Raw genomic sequence first — 16,392 nt, forward strand, 5'->3', positions numbered from 1 at the left:
GCGGGGTCTCTTGCTAGGGGCGGGGTCTAAGAATGGGGGCGTGGTCTCTGAGAAGGGATGTGGTCTCTGGTGGGCGGGGCTTAGGGGTAGGGGCGTGGTCTCTTGAGTGGGAGGAGTTTAGAGGCAGGGGCGTGGTCTAGGAGAAGGGGCGGGGTCTCTGGAAAGGGGCGGGGCTTAGTGGTAGGGGCGTGGTCTCCGGAGTGGGCGTGGCTTAAGTCTAGTGGGCGTGGTCTCTTGCTAGGGGCGTGGACTCGTTTGGGGGCGTGGTCTCTGAGGAGTGGGCGGGGTCTCTTTAGGGGCGTGGTCTCTTGAGTGGGCGGGGCTTAGGACTAATGGGCGTGGTCTCAGAGGAGTGGGCGTGGTCTCAGGAGTGGGCGTGGCTTAAGTATAGTGGGCGTGGTCTCTTGCTAGGGGCGTGGACTCGTTTGGGGGCGTGGTCTCTGAGGAGTGGGCGGGGTCTCTTTAGGGGCGTGGTCTCTTGAGTGGGCGGGGCTTAGGACTAATGGGCGTGGTCTCAGAGGAGGGGGGCGTGGTCTCCGGAGTGGGCGTGGCTTAAGTCTAGTGGGCGTGGTCTCTTGCTAGGGGCGTGGACTCGTTTGGGGGCGTGGTCTCTGAGGAGTGGGCGGGGTCTCTTTAGGGGCGTGGTCTCTTGAGTGGGCGGGGCTTAGGACTAATGGGCGTGGTCTCAGAGGAGGGGGGCGTGGTCTCCGGAGTGGGCGTGGCTTAAGTCTAGTGGGCGTGGTCTCTTGCTAGGGGCGTGTACTCGTTTGGGGGCGTGGTCTCGGAGGAGTGGGCGGGGTCTCTTTAGGGGCGGGGTCTCTTGAGAAGGGGCGTGGTCTCGTGAGAGTGGGCGTGGCCTAGGAGGAATGGGCGTGGTCTCCTGAGAGTGGGCGTGGCTTACGGGCAGGGGCGTGGTCTCCGAGGGGGCGGAGTCTCTTTAGGGGCGTGGTCTCCAGGGAGTGGGCGGGGCTTAGGACTATTGGGCGTGGTCTCGGAGGAGTGGGCGGGTCTCCAGAGTGGGCGTGGTCTCGGGGGAGTGGGCGGGGTCAATTGAAATGGGCGTGGTCTCCAGGGGGCGGGGTCTCCAAAGAGGGGGCGTGGTCTCTTTAGGGGAGTGGTCTCAAGAGTGGGCGTGGCTTAGGGGTAGGGGCGTGGTCTCGGACTTGGGGCGGGGTCTCTTGAGTGGGCGTGGCTTGGGGATAGGGCGTGGTCTCTGAGCAGGGGGCGGGGTCTCTTTAGGGGCGTGGTCTCCTGTGTGGGCGTGGCTTATGGGTAGGGGCGTGGTCTCGAAGGGGTGGGGTCTCTTTAGGGGCGTGGTCTCCTGAGTGGGCGGGGTTTAGCGGTAGGGGCGTGGTCGCGGAGGAATGGGCGGGGTCGCTTGAGAGGGGCGAGCTCTCTTGAGTGGGCGGGGTTTAAGGGCAAGGGCGTGGTCTAAGAGGAGTGGGCGGGGCCTCTTTAGGGGCGTGGTCTCGAGAGCGTGGTCGGGGCCTCTTCGGGGGCGTGGTCTCCAGCGTGGGCGTGGCTTAGGGGTAGGGGCGTGGTCTCGTGTGTGGGCGGGGCTTAAGCGTAGGGGCTTGGTCTCTTGGGAGGGGCGGGGCTTCGGGACAGATAGAGGCGTGGTCTTTTGAAGTGGGCGTGGTCTCCTGAAATGGGCGTGGCCTCGGAGGCGTGGGCGGGGTCTCTTTGGGGGCGTGGTCTCCATGGAGTGGGCGGGGCTTAGGACTAATGGGCGGGTTCTCCTGAGAGGGGCGGGGTCTCCAAGGAGTGGGCGTGGTCTCTTGAGTGGGCGGGGCTTAGGACTAATGGGCGTGGTCTCAGAGGAGTGGGCGGGGTCTCCTGAGAGGGGCGTGGTCTCCAAGGAGTGGGCGTGGTCTCTTGAGTGGGAGGAGTTGAGGGGCAGGGGCGTGGTCTAGGACAAGGGGCGGGGTCTCTGAAAAGGGGTGGGGCTTTGTGTTGGGGCGTGGTCTCCTGATAGTGGGCGTGGCTTAAGGCTAGTGGGCGTGGTCTAGGAGGAATGGGCGTGGTCGCCTGAGTGGGCGTGGCTTAGGTGTGGGGGCGTGGTCTCTTGAGGGTGGGCGGGGCTTGGGAATAAGGGCGTGGTCTCCAATCTGGGGGCGGGGTCGCTTCGGGGGGGCGGGGTCTCTTGAGAAGGGGCGTGGTCTCTTGAGAGGGCGTGGCTTAAGTCTAGTGGGCGTGGTCACTTGCTAGGGGCGTGGACTCGGTGGAGGGGCGGGGTCTCTGGAAAGGGGCGGGGCTTAGTGGTAGGGGCGTGGTCTCCCGAGAGTGGGCGTGGCTTAAGGCTAGTGGGCGTGGTCTAGGAGGAATGGGCGTGGTCTCCTGAGAGTGGGCGTGGCTTAAGGCTAATGGGCGGGGTCTCTTTGGGGGCGTTGTCTCCAGGCAGTGGGCGGGGCGTAGGACTAATGGGCGTGGTCTCGGAGGAGTGGGCGGGTCTCCAGAGTGGGCGTGGTCTCGGGGGAGTGGGCGGGGTCTATTGAAATGGGCGTGGTCTCCAGGGGGCGGGGTCTCCAAAGAGGGGGCGTGGCCTTTTAGGGGCGTGGTCTCCAGAGAGTGGGCGTGGCTTAGGGGTAGGGGCGTGGTCTCCAAACGGGGCGGGGTCTCTTGAAAAGGGGCGTGGTCTCTTGAGAGGGCGTGGCTTAAGTCTAGTGGGCGTGGTCACTTGCTAGGGGCGTGGACTCGGTGGAGGGGCGGTGTCCCTGGAAAGTGGCGGGGCTTTGTGTTAGGGGCGTGGTCTCCGGAGAGTGGGCGTGGCTTAAGGCTAGTGGGCGTGGTCTAGGAGGAATGGGCGTGGTCGCCTGAGAGTGGGCGTGGCTTAGGCGTGGGGGCGTGGTCTCTTGAGGATGGGCGGGGCTTAGGGATAAGGGCGTGGTCTCCAATCAGGGGGCGGGGTCGCTTCGGGGGGCGTGGTCTCTTGAGAGGGGCGTGGTCTCGGGGGAGTGGGCGGGGTCTCTTTAGGGGAGTGGTCTCAAGAGTGGGCGTGGTTTAGGGGCAGGGGCGTGGTCTAGGAGGAGTGGGCAGGGTCTCTGGAAAGGGGTGGGGCTTTGTTAGGGGCGTGGTCTCCTGAGAGTGGGCGTGGCTTAAGGCTAGTGGGCGTGGTCTAGGAGGAATGGGCGTGGTCGCCTGAGAGTGGGCGTGGCTTAGGTGTGGGGGCGTGGTCTCTTGAGGGTGGGCGGGGCTTAGGGATAAGGGCGTGGTCTCCAATCAGGGGGCGGGGTCGTTTCGGGGGGCGGGGTCTCTTGAGAAGGGGCGGGGTCTCATGAGAGTGGGCGGGGCTTAGGACTAATGGGCGGGGTCTCCAGAGTGGGCGGGGTCTCTTGCTAGGGGCGTGGCTTGGGGGTAAGGGCGTGGTCTCGGAGGAGTGGGCGGGGTCTCTTTGGGGGCGTGGTCTCGTGAGTGGGCGGGGTTTAGGGGCATGGGGGTGGTCTAGGAGAGTGGGCGGGGCCTGGTCTCGAAGGGGCGTGGTCTCCAGAGAGTGGGCGGGGCTTAGGGCGTGGTTTCGGAGGCGGGGGCGTGGTCTCTTTAGGGGCGTGGTCTCTTGATAGGGGCGTGGTCTCGGAGGAGTGGGCGTGGCCACTACTTGAAAGGGGCGTGGTCTCGGAGGAGTGGGCGTGGTCTCCTGAGAGTGGGCGTGTCTTAAGTCTAGTGGGCGGGGTCTCTTGAGGGGCGTGGTCTCCAGGGAGTGGGCGGGGCTTTGGACTAATGGGCGGGGTCTCCAGAGTGGGCGTGGTCTCTTGCTAGGGGCGTGGACTCATTAGGGGGCGTGGTCTCTGAGGAGGGGGCGTGGTCTCTGGAGTGGGCGGGGTCTCTAGAAAGGGGGCGGGTCCCAGAAGAGGGGCGGGGTCTATTTGGGGGCGTGGTCTCCAGAGATGGCGTGGCAGGGAGAGGCGTGGTCTCTTGAAGTGGGCGTGGTCTATTGAAATGGGCGTGGTCTCTCCAGGGGGCGGGGTCTCCAAAGAGTGGGCGGGGTCTAGTGGCAGGGGCGTGGTCTCGTGAGGGTGGGCGGGGCTTATGGGTAGAGGCGTGGTCTCCAGAGAAGGGGCGGGGTCTCTTGAGTGGGCGTGGCTTGGGGATAGGGCGTGGTCTCTGAGGGGGTGGAGTCTCTTTAGGAGCGTGGTCTGCAGAGTGGGCGTGGCTTAGGGGTAGGGGCGTGGTCTCTCGTGTGTGGGCGGGGCTTAAGCGCAAGGGCGTGGTCTCTCGGGAGGGGCGGGGCTTCGGGACAGATAGAGGCGTGGTCTTTTGAAGTGGGCGTGGTCTCCTGAAATGGGCGTGGTCTCGGAGGAGTGGGCGGGGTCTCTTTGGGGGCGGGGTCTCCAGGGAGTGGGCGGGGCGTAGGACTAATGGGCGTGGTCTCGGAGGAGTGGGCGGGGTCTCCAGAGTGGGTGGGGTCTCTTGCTAGGGGCGGGGTCTAAGAATGGGGGCGTGGTCTCTGAGAAGGGGTGTGGTCTCTGGAGTGGGCGGGGCTTAGGACTAATGGGCGTGGTCTCTTGAGTGGGAGGAGTTTAGGGGCAGGGGCGGGGTCTCCTGAGAGTGGGCGTGGCTTAAGGCTAGTGGGCGTGGTCTAGGAGGAATGGGCGTGGTCGCCTGAGAGTGGGCGTGGCTTAGGTGTGGGGGCGAGGGCTCTTGAGGGGCGGGGTCTCGGAGGAGGGGGCGGGGTCTCTTTAGGGGCGTGGTCTCGTGAGTGGGCGGGGTTTAGCGGTAGGGGCGTGGTCTCTTTAGGGGCGTGGTCTCCAGAGTGGGCGTGGCTTGGTCGTAGGAGCGTGGTCTCGTTGAAGGGGCGTGGTCTCTAGAGAGTGGGCGGGGTCTCTTTAGGGGCGTGGTCTCTAGAGAGTGGGCGGGGTCTCTTTAGGGGCGTGGTCTCCAGAGTGGGCGTGGCTTAGGGACAGGGGCGTGGTCTCCAGGGAGTGGGCGGGTCTTAGGACTAATGGGCGGGGTCTCCAGAGTGGGCGGGGTCTCTTGCTAGGGGCGTGGCTCGGGGGTAGGGGCGTGGTCTCGGAGGAGTGGGCGGGGTCTCTTTGGGGGCGTGGTCTCGTTAGGGGCGTGGTCTCGTGAGTGGGCGGGGCTAGGAGTGTGGGCGGGGCCTGGTTTCAAAGGGGCGTGGTCTCCAGAGAGTGGGCGTGGTCTTGGGGGTGTGGATGTCGTCTCCAAAGAGGGGGCGGGGTCTCTTTAGGGGCGTAGTCTCCTGAGAGTGGGCGTGGCTTAGGTGTGGGGCGTGGTCTCTTGAGGGTGGGCGGGGCTTAGGGATAAGGGCGTGGTCTCCAATCAGGGGGCGGGGTCGCTTCGGGGGGCGGGGTCTCTTGAGAAGGGGCGTGGTCTCGTGAGAGTGGGCGTGGCCTAGGAGGAATGGGCGTGGTCTCCTGAGAGTGGGCGTGGCTTAGGGGCAGGGCGTGGTCTCGAAGGGGGCGGGGTCACTTTAGGGGCGTGGTCTCCAGGGAGTGGGCGGGGCTTAGGACTAATGGGCGGGGTCTCCAGAGTGGGCGGGGTCTCTTGCTAGGGGCGTGGCTTGGGGGCAGGGGCGTGGTCTCGGAGGAGTGGGCGGGGTCTCTTTGGGGGCGTGGTCTAGGAGAGTGGGCGGGGCTTAGGGCGTGGTTCCGGAGGAGGGGCGTGGTCTCTTGAGAGGGGGCGTGGTCTCGCTAAGGGGCGAGGTCTTGGTAGGGGCGTGGTCTCCAAAGAGGGGGCGGGGTCTCTTTAGGGGCGTGGTCTCCAGAGTGGGCGTGGATTAAGGCTAGTGGGCGGGGTCTCGGAGGAGGGGGCGTGGTCTCTAGTGAGTGGGCGGGGCTTCGCGACAGATAGAGGCGTGGTCTATTGACGTGGGCGTGGTCTATTGAAATGGGCGTGGTCTCGGAGTGGACGGGATCTCTTTGGGGGCGTGGTCTCCAGAGTGGGCGTGGCTTAGGGACGGGGCGTGGTCTCTTGAGAGGGGGCGTGGTCTCGCTAAGGGGCGGGGTCTTGGTAGGGGCGTCGTCTCCAAAGAGGGGGCGGGGTCTCCAGGGAGTGGGCGGGGCTTAGGACTAATGGGCGGGGTCTCCTGAGGGGCGTGGTCTCCAAGGAGTGGGCGTGGTCTCTTGAGTGGGCGGGGTTTAGGGGCAGGGGAGTGGTCTCGGAGAAGGGGCGGGGTCTCTGAAAAGGGGTGGGGCTTTGTGTTAGGGGCGTGGTCTCCTGAGAGTGGGCGTGGCTTAAGGCTAGTGGGCGTGGTCTAGGAGGAATGGGCGTGGTCGCCTGAGAGTGGGCGTGGCTTAGGTGTGGGGGTGTGGTCTCTGGAGGGTGGGCGGGGCTTAGGGATAAGGGCGTGGTCTCCAAACAGGGGGCGTGGTCCCTTGAGAAGGGGCGTGGTCTCGGATTTGGGGGCGGGGTCTCTTGCTAGGGGCGTGGCTTGGGGATAGGGCGTGGTCTCTGAGGGGGCGGAGTCTATTTAGGGGCGTGGTCTCCTGAGTGGGCGTGGCTTAGGACTAATGGGCGTGGTCTCAGAGGAGTGGGCGGGGTCTCCAGAGTGGGCGTGGTCTCTTGCTAGGGGTGTGGTATCTGAGAAGGGGCGTGGTCTCCGGAGTGGGCGGGGCTTAGGACTAATGGGCGTGGTCTCCAAGGAGTGGGCGTGGCCTCTTGAGTGGGCGGGGTTTAGGGGCAGGGGAGTGGTCTCGGAGAAGGGGCGGGGTCTCTGGAAAGGGGTGGGGCTTTGTGTTAGGGGCGTGGTCTCCTGAGAGTGGGCGTGGCTTAAGGCTAGTGGGCGTGGTCTAGGAGGAATGGGCGTGGTCGCCTGAGAGTGGGCGTGGCTTAGGTGTGGGGGCGTGGTCTCTTGAGGGTAGGCGGGGCTTAGGGATAAGGGCGTGGTCTCCAATCAGGGGGCGGTGTCTCTTGAGAAGGGGCGTGGTCTCGTGAGAGTGGGCGTGGCCTAGCAGGAATGGGCGTGGTCGCCTGAGAGTGGGCGTGGCTTGGGTGTGGGGCGTGGTCTCTTGAGGGTGTGCGGGGCTTATGGATAAGGGCGGGGTCTCTTGAGAAGGGGCGTGGTCTCGGAGGAGTGGGCGGGGCTTAGGGCTAATGGGCGGGGTCTCCAGAGTGGGCGTGGTCTCTTGCTAGGGGCGTGGACTCATTAGGGGGCGTGGTCTCTGAGGAGGGGGCGTGGTCTCTGGAGTGGGCGGGGTCTCTAGAAAGGGGGCGGGGTCTCAGAAGAGGGGCGGGGTCTCTTTGGGGGCGTGGTCTCCAGAGGTGGCGTGGCAGATATAGAGGCGTGGTCTCTTGAAGTGGGCGTGGTCTATTGAAATGGGTGTGGTCTCCCCAGGGGGCGGGGTCTCCAAAGAGTGGGCGGGGTCTCTTTAGGGGCGTGGTCTCTAGAGAGAGGGCGGGGTCTCTTTAGGGGCGTGGTCTCCAGAGTGGGCGTGGCTTAGGGACAGGGGCGTGGTCTCCAGGGAGTGGGCGGGTCTTAGGACTAATGGGCGGGGTCTCCAGAGTGGGCGGGGTCTCTTGCTAGGGGCGTGGCTCGGCGGTAGGGGCGTGGTCTCGGAGTGGGCGGGGTCTCTTTGGGGGCGTGGTCTCGTGAGTGGGCGGGGTTTAGGGGCAGGGGCGTGGTCTAGGAGAGTGGGCGGGGCTTCGCGACAGATAGAGGCATGGTCTCTTGAAGTGGGCGTGGTCTATTGAAATGGGCGTGGTCTCTCCAGGGGGCGGGGTCTCCAAAGAGTGGGCGGGGTCTAGTGGCAGGGGCGTGGTCTCGTGAGGGTGGGCGGGGCTTATGGGTAGAGGCGTGGTCTCCAGAGAAGGGGCGGGGTCTCTTGAGTGGGCGTGGCTTGGGGATAGGGCGTGGTCTCTGAGGGGGTGGAGTCTCTTTAGGGGCGTGGTCTCCAGAGTGGGCGTGGCTTAGGGGTAGGGGCGTGGTCTCTCGTGTGTGGGCGGGGCTTAAGCACAAGGGCGTGGTCTCTTGGGAGGGGCGGGGCTTCGGGACAGATAGAGGCGTGGTCTTTTGAAGTGGGCGTGTTCTCCTGAAATGGGCGTGGTCTCGGAGGAGTGGGCGGGGTCTCTTTGGGGGCGGGGTCTCCAGGGAGTGGGCGGGGCGTAGGACTAATGGGCGTGGTCTCGGAGGAGTGGGCGGGGTCTCCAGAGTGGGCGTGGTCTCTTGCTAGGGGCGGGGTCTAAGAATGGGGGCGTGGTCTCTGAGAAGGGGTGTGGTCTCTGGTGGGCGGGGCTTAGGGGTAGGGGCGTGGTCTCGAGTGGGAGGAGTTTAGAGGCAGGGGCGTGGTCTAGGAGAAGGGGCGGGGTCTCTGGAAAGGGGCGGGGCTTAGTGGTAGGGGCGTGGTCTCCGGAGTGGGCGTGGCTTAGGGGTAGGGGCGTGGCCTCTTGAGGGTGGGCGGGGCTTTGGGATAAGGGTGGGGTCTCTTGAGAAGGGGCGTGGTCTCTTGAGAGGGGAGGGGCTTAGTGTTAGGGGCGTGGTCTCCTGAGTGGGCGTGGCTTAAGGCTAGTGGGCGTGGTCTAGGAGCAATGGGCGTGGTCGCCTGAGAGTGGGTGTGGGGGCGTGGTCTCGGAGGAGGGGGCAGGGTCTCAGCAGAGGGGCGGGGTCTCTGGGCCCAACTACAACAACAACTGGGGTGACTACAACAACAACTGGATCCAACTACAACAACAACTGGATCAACAACATAGGGAGGAGTGGGATTTCAACACCCGCGCTCCCCTGCACTCCCTCCCTCCCTCCCTGTCTCTTTTACCTCCTTCAGTCCCCTACAATTCTCATCCTCCTGTTCAAATCCCTCCCTATCTCTGTAACCTCCTACAACCCTCCCAGATCTCTGCTCACCTCCGATTCCAGCCTCTCCAGCATCCCCCCCAATTGCTTGGCACGGTTCTCTAACCTCTGGAATCCCCCCTTCTAAATGTCATCACCTCTATTTCTTTCTGTCTGTCTCCCCCGTGTGTCTCTCTTCCACACCCTGGATCTCTCTCTCTCTCTCTCTCTCTCCGTGTCTCGCTCTCTCTGTCCCCCCCACCCGTGTGTCCCTCTCTCCCTCCCCCCACCCGTGTGTCTGTCCCTCTCTCTCTCTCCCCCCCCCATGTGTGTCTGTCTCTCTCCCCCATGTGTGTCTGTCTCTCTCCCCGTCTCTCTCACTCTTTCCCCCCTCCACAACAATCGATCCGTTTGAATGGGACCCATTTTCTGCCCAGGTTTGGCCCCGAGTCTCCGTCCCCGAGTCTCCGTCCCTTTCCCATGGGTGGGTCCCAACTCCCCTTTTCCAAATCCCCAGCGGGCCCTGCCCGTCGTTGAAGTCAAAATGTACAGGGAGTGCGTCCCATCTTATCGGGCCTAAAATTCAGGCTTCTGTCTGAATTCACCATTCACCTGCCTTTGGCAAACAAGCAGGCAGGAGGCATATGAAACAAAAGTGTGTGTGTGTGGGGGGCAGGCACTGCTTCCAATGCTGCCAGCAGGTATCTTCAAGCTCATTAAAGCCCCGCTTTCACTCTCCACTCGTGTTCTGTCATTATTGACGGTCCATCCATCCCTCCATCTCCCCGTGTCTCTCCCTCCCTCGTGACTGACACACATGCGTGCACACACACACATTGGCACGCACAAACTCACTCACACACACACACATATATATTAGCCATTTAAGACAATTTGATAGAATGCTACACATCCCGGTTTGACAATGACACCAAACTTGAGACAGCGCAGCTGGAAACATCAAATTGCAGGGAGGGGTATTCATGTTTTGGCAGGAGACTCAACTGTGGACGTCTCTCAGTGTCGGCCAATGTAAGGTGGTGTACTTTAGACTTTAAAAGAAGAGAAACCTGATCTTTACAGATGATGAGAAGGCATAAACGGTGCAAGTTTAAACGGCACACATATTTCACAGCTGGGGATTCACACAACACAGACAGCGACGCACCGTACATTTGCCAAGTGCCACCAATGTTGTCGAGTGCAGTACCAGGCCGACCTCAGTCTTACTGACAAACTGTTTGTCAGCCCACAGGACAACTAATCGGGCTCAAGCACAAGTTCAAATAGTTTGGCACCTGTTGTACCAGGGGGTGTTTGGTGGGGGTCAGTGCAGAGGGGAGCTTGACTCTGTGTCTAACCCCGTGCTCGACCTGTCCTGGCAGCCTTTGATGGGGACAGTTTAGAGGGATGTGGAATCTCTACCTAACCCCCATGATGTACTTTTGCTAACAGTGTTTGATGGAGATTCTCAATCTTGAATTCAGAAATTCTGTTTGTCTCCCCATCTTCTCTCTGGGAATCTGGTTCAACAAATCCACCGTCAGCAGTCAGCCATTTGAACTGACTTCATGGTGGGACATTTCACGTGAGCACAACACTGAGGCGATTCGCACACTTGTCCGACTTAAGTGTCAAACAAAGACTGAAGGAAAGAGTCGGATTTAAACCGTCATATGTTGGGGGCAATGTGGATGGACCAATGGAGCTTGTACACCAGTCGCTCAAAGCGGGCGCAGCAAGCAGTGAAGAAGGTCAATGATAAGTTGGCCTTCATTATTGCCAGAGGGATTTAAATTCACAAGTGCAGATGCCTCACTGCAGTTCGACAAGGTGTCGGTGAGGCCACACCTGGAGTGCTGGGTGCAGTTGGAACCTCTCCCTGACATAGAAAGGATACAGTTGCCAGAGAGGGAGTGCAGCCAAGGGTCAGCCGGCTGACAGGCAGATTGCCCGACTGTCCTAGGGGCGAGAGAGATTGGTTCAGTAGGGACTGAATCAGCCCTGTTTCTCCAACCGAACCCTGAGTCTGCAAAGGGAAACACTTGGCCTGCCTCTGCTCGCGTTTCATTCAGCAAGCAGGCAGGCAGCAGATTCTGTCCTGTCCTTATTTCTGGCTTTGCTTTCACATTGCTGCTTTCCCTCTCCATTTCTGACATGTTGGGAATGACCATTCGTCTGTCGCCTGAGGGAGGCTTTCCACAAGAATGAGTCAAAAAGCAGCAAGAAATCACCAGTTAAACACCACTTCATTTCTGCCTCCATTTGGAGAGAAGATTCCTGGCTGGGCCACAAAAACAAAGCTCACTGCAAAGTTTCACTTCAGATTGGACATCTTGTATTGTTCACACACACACACAGGCTTTTCACTCCAATCCTCGGATTGGAATTTCTCATCAAACAGTTTGCATGCGATGAAAACGGTCAGTTTAATAACCCAACGTCCTGACTGCCTCACGTCCTGGCACCCTCACCTGGCAAGTTTGAAACTTCCATTTCTGCTGACTTCCAGTCGTCGCAAAGTGCTGCTGCCAATTCAAGTCAAAGTGTACAACTCGGAATGGAAATGGCCTCCAATTCAGGCTCCTGTCCACTTGGCAGCATTCGCCATTTGGGCAGGCAGGAGGCATATGAAGCAAAAGTGTGTGTGTGTGTGTGGGGGGGGGGGGGGGGGGGCAGGCGCTGCTTCCAGTGCTGCCAGCAGGTATCTTCAAGCTCATTCCAGCCACGCTTTCACTCTCCACTCGTCTCCTGTCGTTACTGACGGTCCCTCCGTCTCCCGGGGTGGGGGTCGGGCAGCGCTTCAGGCCGCCCGCCGGCTGTTTGCGTGCACCCGACCCCGACCCCCGCGCAGCTTGCGGTAGGCGGCCACCCCCAGCCAGCCGCAGGCGGCCACGGCCGCCCCCAGCGAGCCGCAGACGGCCGCCGCCACCACGGACCCCGCAGTCGACGCGGCGGGCGGTGGGCTCGATCCGCTCGATGACCTGAGGGGGGGGGGGGGAGAGAGGTGACAGAGAAGAGGCACGTTAGCAGGTCAAAACAGGCAACGTCATCAGTGGCTCAATACACGTTCCAGGTGTCCAAAGAGGGTCAAACCTCAGCTCGCCTTCACACTCGCTCTGTGTCTGACCCCGTGCTGTACCTGTCCTGGGAGTGTTTGATGGCGACAGTGCGGACGGAGCTTTACTCTGTATCTAACCCCGGGCTGTACCTGTCCCGGCAGTGTTTGATGGGGACAGTGCGGACGGAGCTTTACTCTGTATCTAACCCCGGGCTGTACCTGTCCTGGGAGTGTTTGATGGCGACAGTGCGGACGGAGCTTTACTCTGTATCTAACCCCGGGCTGTACCTGTCCTGGGAGTGTTTGATGGGGACAGTGCGGACGGAGCTTTACTCTGTATCTAACACCGTGCTGTACCTGTCCCGGCAGTGTTTGATGGGGACAGTGCGGACGGAGCTTTACTCTGTACCTGATGCTGACGGCCGTACAGGTTTTGCCAGCAATCTTCAGTTGGACATTCCCCGCTCTGATCATCTTTTCCAGACGCTGTAGAAGTGACGGGACGGAATGTTGGGAACACCCGGCATATTCCCAGAGCTCGAGGCACAGTTCCAAGCTGCTGCACGTGTGTGGGTTCCGTATGTGGCACCTGAGGAGAGGGACAGGCAGAATCTTTCACCGCTCAGCTCCTCCTGATGTGCCACCCAGTGCTCTCTGCCCTTGTCGCGGTCCCGACCCTCCGCCCTGTCGCCTGGTTTACCTGTGAATCGCGGTCACGTTGGCCAGGCCGTCGGCCGCCCCTTCTGCCTCCCGTTCCTCCATCTCCGCGCACTCGGCGCTCTCCCGCACACGGATGCCCACCTGGATCCGGCCTCCAGGCTGGCCGCCCTGGCCGCCCCCTCCCGCAGGAGGAGGAGGAGGGGCGGCGGAGGAGGAGGAGGAGGAGGCCGGGCCCGTCCCGGGGGCTCTCGGCGTCCGGGCCTCGGGGAGCGGCGGCCGGCCGTCGTCACGGCGGCAGAGGCGCCCGCCCGGGCAAGCGAGGACGCCTCGGAATCCCGGCACCTGGAACCCAGAAAGAGGGGGTGGGGAAACGGGGGGGGGGGGGGGGGTGAAGTAACCAGTTAAGTCGTGCATTAAGAGGCATCGCAATCAGTGGTCTGGCCAGAACCAGGAGCAGGAGTAGGCCACCTGGCCCCTCCATTCAAGGAGATCTTTTGTGGACTCGGCTCCACTTTCCAGCCCAAACACCACAACCCTTAATCCTCCCCAAAAAGACGATCCGTCTTGATCTGAAAAACATTTCACCCAGGAGTCCCACAGATTCACAACCCTTTGGGCGAGCGGGTTCCTCCTAAACTCGCTCAGTCCTAAATCTACTTCCCCTCATTTTGAGGCTATGCCCCCCCCCGTAGAAGGGTGGGCGAGTCAATTTGCAGGCGACACTCAAGTGTCGGTGGAGTGAATCTCGTGTTACAAGTCACACACAGGGAAGCTGCAGAGCTGGGCTGGGAGGTGGCAAGTGGGAGTCTCAAGGGCGAGCTGATTCATTTTGGAAGGGATAACAGGAAGACAGAGTCACTGGGGCTCATCAGCTAAGATTGCGGGCGGTGCGGGTGAGCAGAGAGATCTCGGTGTCCTCCTCGGTGTACGTGGATCCCTGAAAGTCGGCACCCAGGTTGAGAGGGTCGTGGAGAAGGCGTGACGGCGTGTTGGCTCTTTTGTTGGCACAGGGATTGAGGTCACCAGGAGAGAGAGAGGGTCAGCACTTGCTGAGAGATCCCTCACCCACACACACACTGACAATGTGAAGCCAGGAGAGGGACGAGGCAGCACTGGCTGAGAGATCCCTCACACCCACACACACTGACAATGTGAAGCCAGGAGAGAGAGGGTCAGCACTTGCTGAGAGATCCCTCACACCCACACACACACTGACAATGTGAAGCCAGGAGAGGGACGAGTCAGCACTGGCTGAGAGATCCCTCACACCCACACTGACAATGTGAACCCAGCAGAGAGAGAGTCAGCACTTGCTGAGAGATCCCTCACACACACACACACTGACAATGTGAAGCCAGGAGAGAGAGGGTCAGCACTGGCTGAGAGATCCCTCACACACACACTGAGCGGTGGTGGCGCTGTGAGCGCGGGCAAGTCATAAACCAGTGGCAATTGGAAAGTTGGTTTATGACTTGTCACTCGCACTTGGCGGCTGCCCTGGGCTTGAATGAGTGTGGGCGGGCTTAATATCCGCCCCCCGGGCCGATTTGACGGGCAGGCCGCCTCTGGGAGCTTCCTGGATGGGCTCGGACAGCAACCCGCTGCCCATCGCTCCCGGACCCCGCGGCAAGGGGAGCAGACCGGTTCCGAGGGTGCACCTTTCCCGGGGAGCCGGTTCAGATTCACCCCCTTAACGAAGGTGCACCTTTCCCGGGGAGCAGGTTCAGATTCACTCCCTTAGGGAAGGCCGGGGGAGAGCGCTCTTTCCCGGGGAGCAGGTTCAGATTCACTCCCTTAGGGAAGGCCGGGGGAGAGCGCTCTTTCCCGGGGAGCCGGTTCAGATTCACTCCCTTGCACTCTGGCCGGGGGAGAGCGCTCTTTCCCGGGGAGCAGGTTCAGATTCACTCCCTTAGGGAAGGTGCACCTTTCCCGGGGAGGAAGTTCAGATTCACCCCCTTGCACTCTGGCCGGGGGAGAGCGCTCTTTCCCGGGGAGCAGGTTCAGATTCACCCCCTTGCACTCTGGCCGGGGGAGAGCGCTCTTTCCCGGGGAGCAGGTTCAGATTCACCCCCTTGCACTCTGGCCGGGGGAGAGCGCTCTTTCCCGGGGAGCAGGTTCAGATTCACCCCCTTGCACTCTGGCCGGGGGAGAGCGCTCTTTCCCGGGGAGCAGGTTCAGATTCACCCCCTTGCACTCTGGCCGGGGCAGCATCAATGTGGATGTTGCGGAATGAAAGTGTGCGAACTGGAAGTAGCAGCAAAAAGTGCCGCCTTGTGCAGGGTGAATGCAGCCTGGGTGCGGGGGCGGCGGTCAGACTGAAAGGCGGTGGGTGCCGCCGCCGCCGCCGCCGCCGCCGCTCTGTCCCGGGTTGGATTGCTGTGGGTGTGAGAGAGCCGGGGGCCGGCAGACAGACAGAGAGACAGGGGAGTGCAGGGAGACAGAGAGAGAGACAGGGACAGGGACAGGCTCCCTCTCTCTCCCTCTCTGTGCGGAGCCGCTTTGCAGGGTTTTTAAACGCAGCGTCTCTGCAGCTTTCGCCGCGGTTTCTCTTCTCGGAAAGTTTTGCCCGAACCCGCAGAGGAGAAAAGTTTCACTCCAAGTTGACAGGGGACGGGAGGTGTCTGGGTGGTGGGCGGGGTCTCTGGAGAGGGGGGGGCGTGGTCTAGAGAATGGGCGTGTCCTGCGGATAGGGGCGGGATCTCGGGTGTGGGGGCGGGGTCTCTTGAGAGGGGCGTGGCCTCAGCAGAGGGGGCGGGGTCTCTTGAGAAGGGGCGGGGTCGCTCTAGGGGCGTGTCCAATTCTCTTTAGGGGCGTGGCTTAAGGCTAGTGGGCGTGGTCTAGGAGGAATGGGCGTGGTCGCCTGAGCGTGGGCGTGGCTTAGGGATAAGGGCGTGGTCTCCAAATAGGGGGCGGGGTCTCTTGAGAAGGGGCGTGGTCTCTTGAGAGGGTTGGGGCTTAGTGTTAGGGGCGTGGTCTCCTGAGAGTGGGCGTGGCTTAAGGCTAGTGGGCGTGGTCTAGGAGGAATGGGCGTGGTCGCCTGAGAGTGGGCGTGGCTTTGGTGTGGAGGCGTGGTCTCTTGAGGGTGGGCGGGGCTTGGGGATAAGGGCGGGGTCGCTTCGGGGGGCGGGGTCTCTTGAGAAGGGGCGTGGTCTCATGAGAGTGGGCGTGGCTTAGGTGTGGGGGCGTGGTCTCTTGAGGGTGGGCGGGGCTTAGGGATAAGGGCGTGGTCTCCAATCAGGGGGCGGTGTCGTTTCGGGGGGCGGGGTCTCTTGAGAAGGGGCGGGGTCTCATGAGAGTGGGCGTGGCCTAGGAGGAATGGGCGTGGTCTCCTGAGAGTGGGCGTGGTCTTGGGGGAGTGGGTGTGGTCTCCAAAGAGGGGCGGGGTCTCTTTAGGGGCGTGGTCTCTTGCGAGTGGGCGGGGCTTATGGGTAGAGGCGTGGTCTCCAGAGAAGGGGCGGGGTCTCTTTAGGGGCGTGGTCTCGTGAGTGGGCGGGGTTTAGAGGCTGGAGCGTGGTCTCGGAGGAGTGGGCGGGTCCTCTTTAGGGGCGTGGTTTCGAGAGAGTGGGCGGGGCTTAGGATGAATGGGCGTGGTCTCCAAAGAGGGGGCGGGGCTCAGTGGCAGGGGCGTGGTCTCTTGAGAGGGGAGTGGTCTCGGAGTGGGCGGGGTCTCTTCAGGGGAGTGGTCTCTTGAGTGGGCGGGGTTTAGGGTTAGGGGCGTGGTCTCCAAAAGGGGGGCGGGGTCTCTTGAGAAGGGGCGTGGTCTCATGAGAGTGGGCGTGGCTTAGGTGTGGGGGCGTGGTCTCTTGAGGGTGGGCGGGGCTTAGGGATAAGGGCGTGGTCTCGGAGAAGGGGCGGGGTCTCTGGAAAGGGGTGGGGCTTAGTGGTAGGGGCGTGGTCTCCAAAGAGTGGGCGTGGCTTAAGGCTAGTGGGCGTGGTCGCCTGAGTG

The 16,392-nt window shown here is 62.2% G+C and overlaps 2 long non-coding RNA genes across 2 annotated transcripts in view; both read right to left on the minus strand.

Moving 5' to 3' along the window:
• The window catches only part of LOC140418149 (uncharacterized), a 1,069,702-nt gene that overhangs the window by 630,189 nt on the left and 423,121 nt on the right, over window positions 1-16,392 (minus strand). The gene's annotated exons all lie outside the window — the stretch shown is intronic.
• LOC140418144 (uncharacterized) lies at window positions 11,041-12,819 on the minus strand. The gene is made up of 3 exons (XR_011944798.1): window positions 12,487-12,819; window positions 12,196-12,375; window positions 11,041-11,709 (listed from the first exon to the last, which is right to left on the minus strand). It is a non-coding gene; the product is annotated as an uncharacterized lncRNA (long non-coding RNA).

This window comes from Scyliorhinus torazame, chromosome 5, assembly GCF_047496885.1.
Source record: "Scyliorhinus torazame isolate Kashiwa2021f chromosome 5, sScyTor2.1, whole genome shotgun sequence".
Taxonomy (NCBI): domain Eukaryota; kingdom Metazoa; phylum Chordata; class Chondrichthyes; order Carcharhiniformes; family Scyliorhinidae; genus Scyliorhinus; species Scyliorhinus torazame.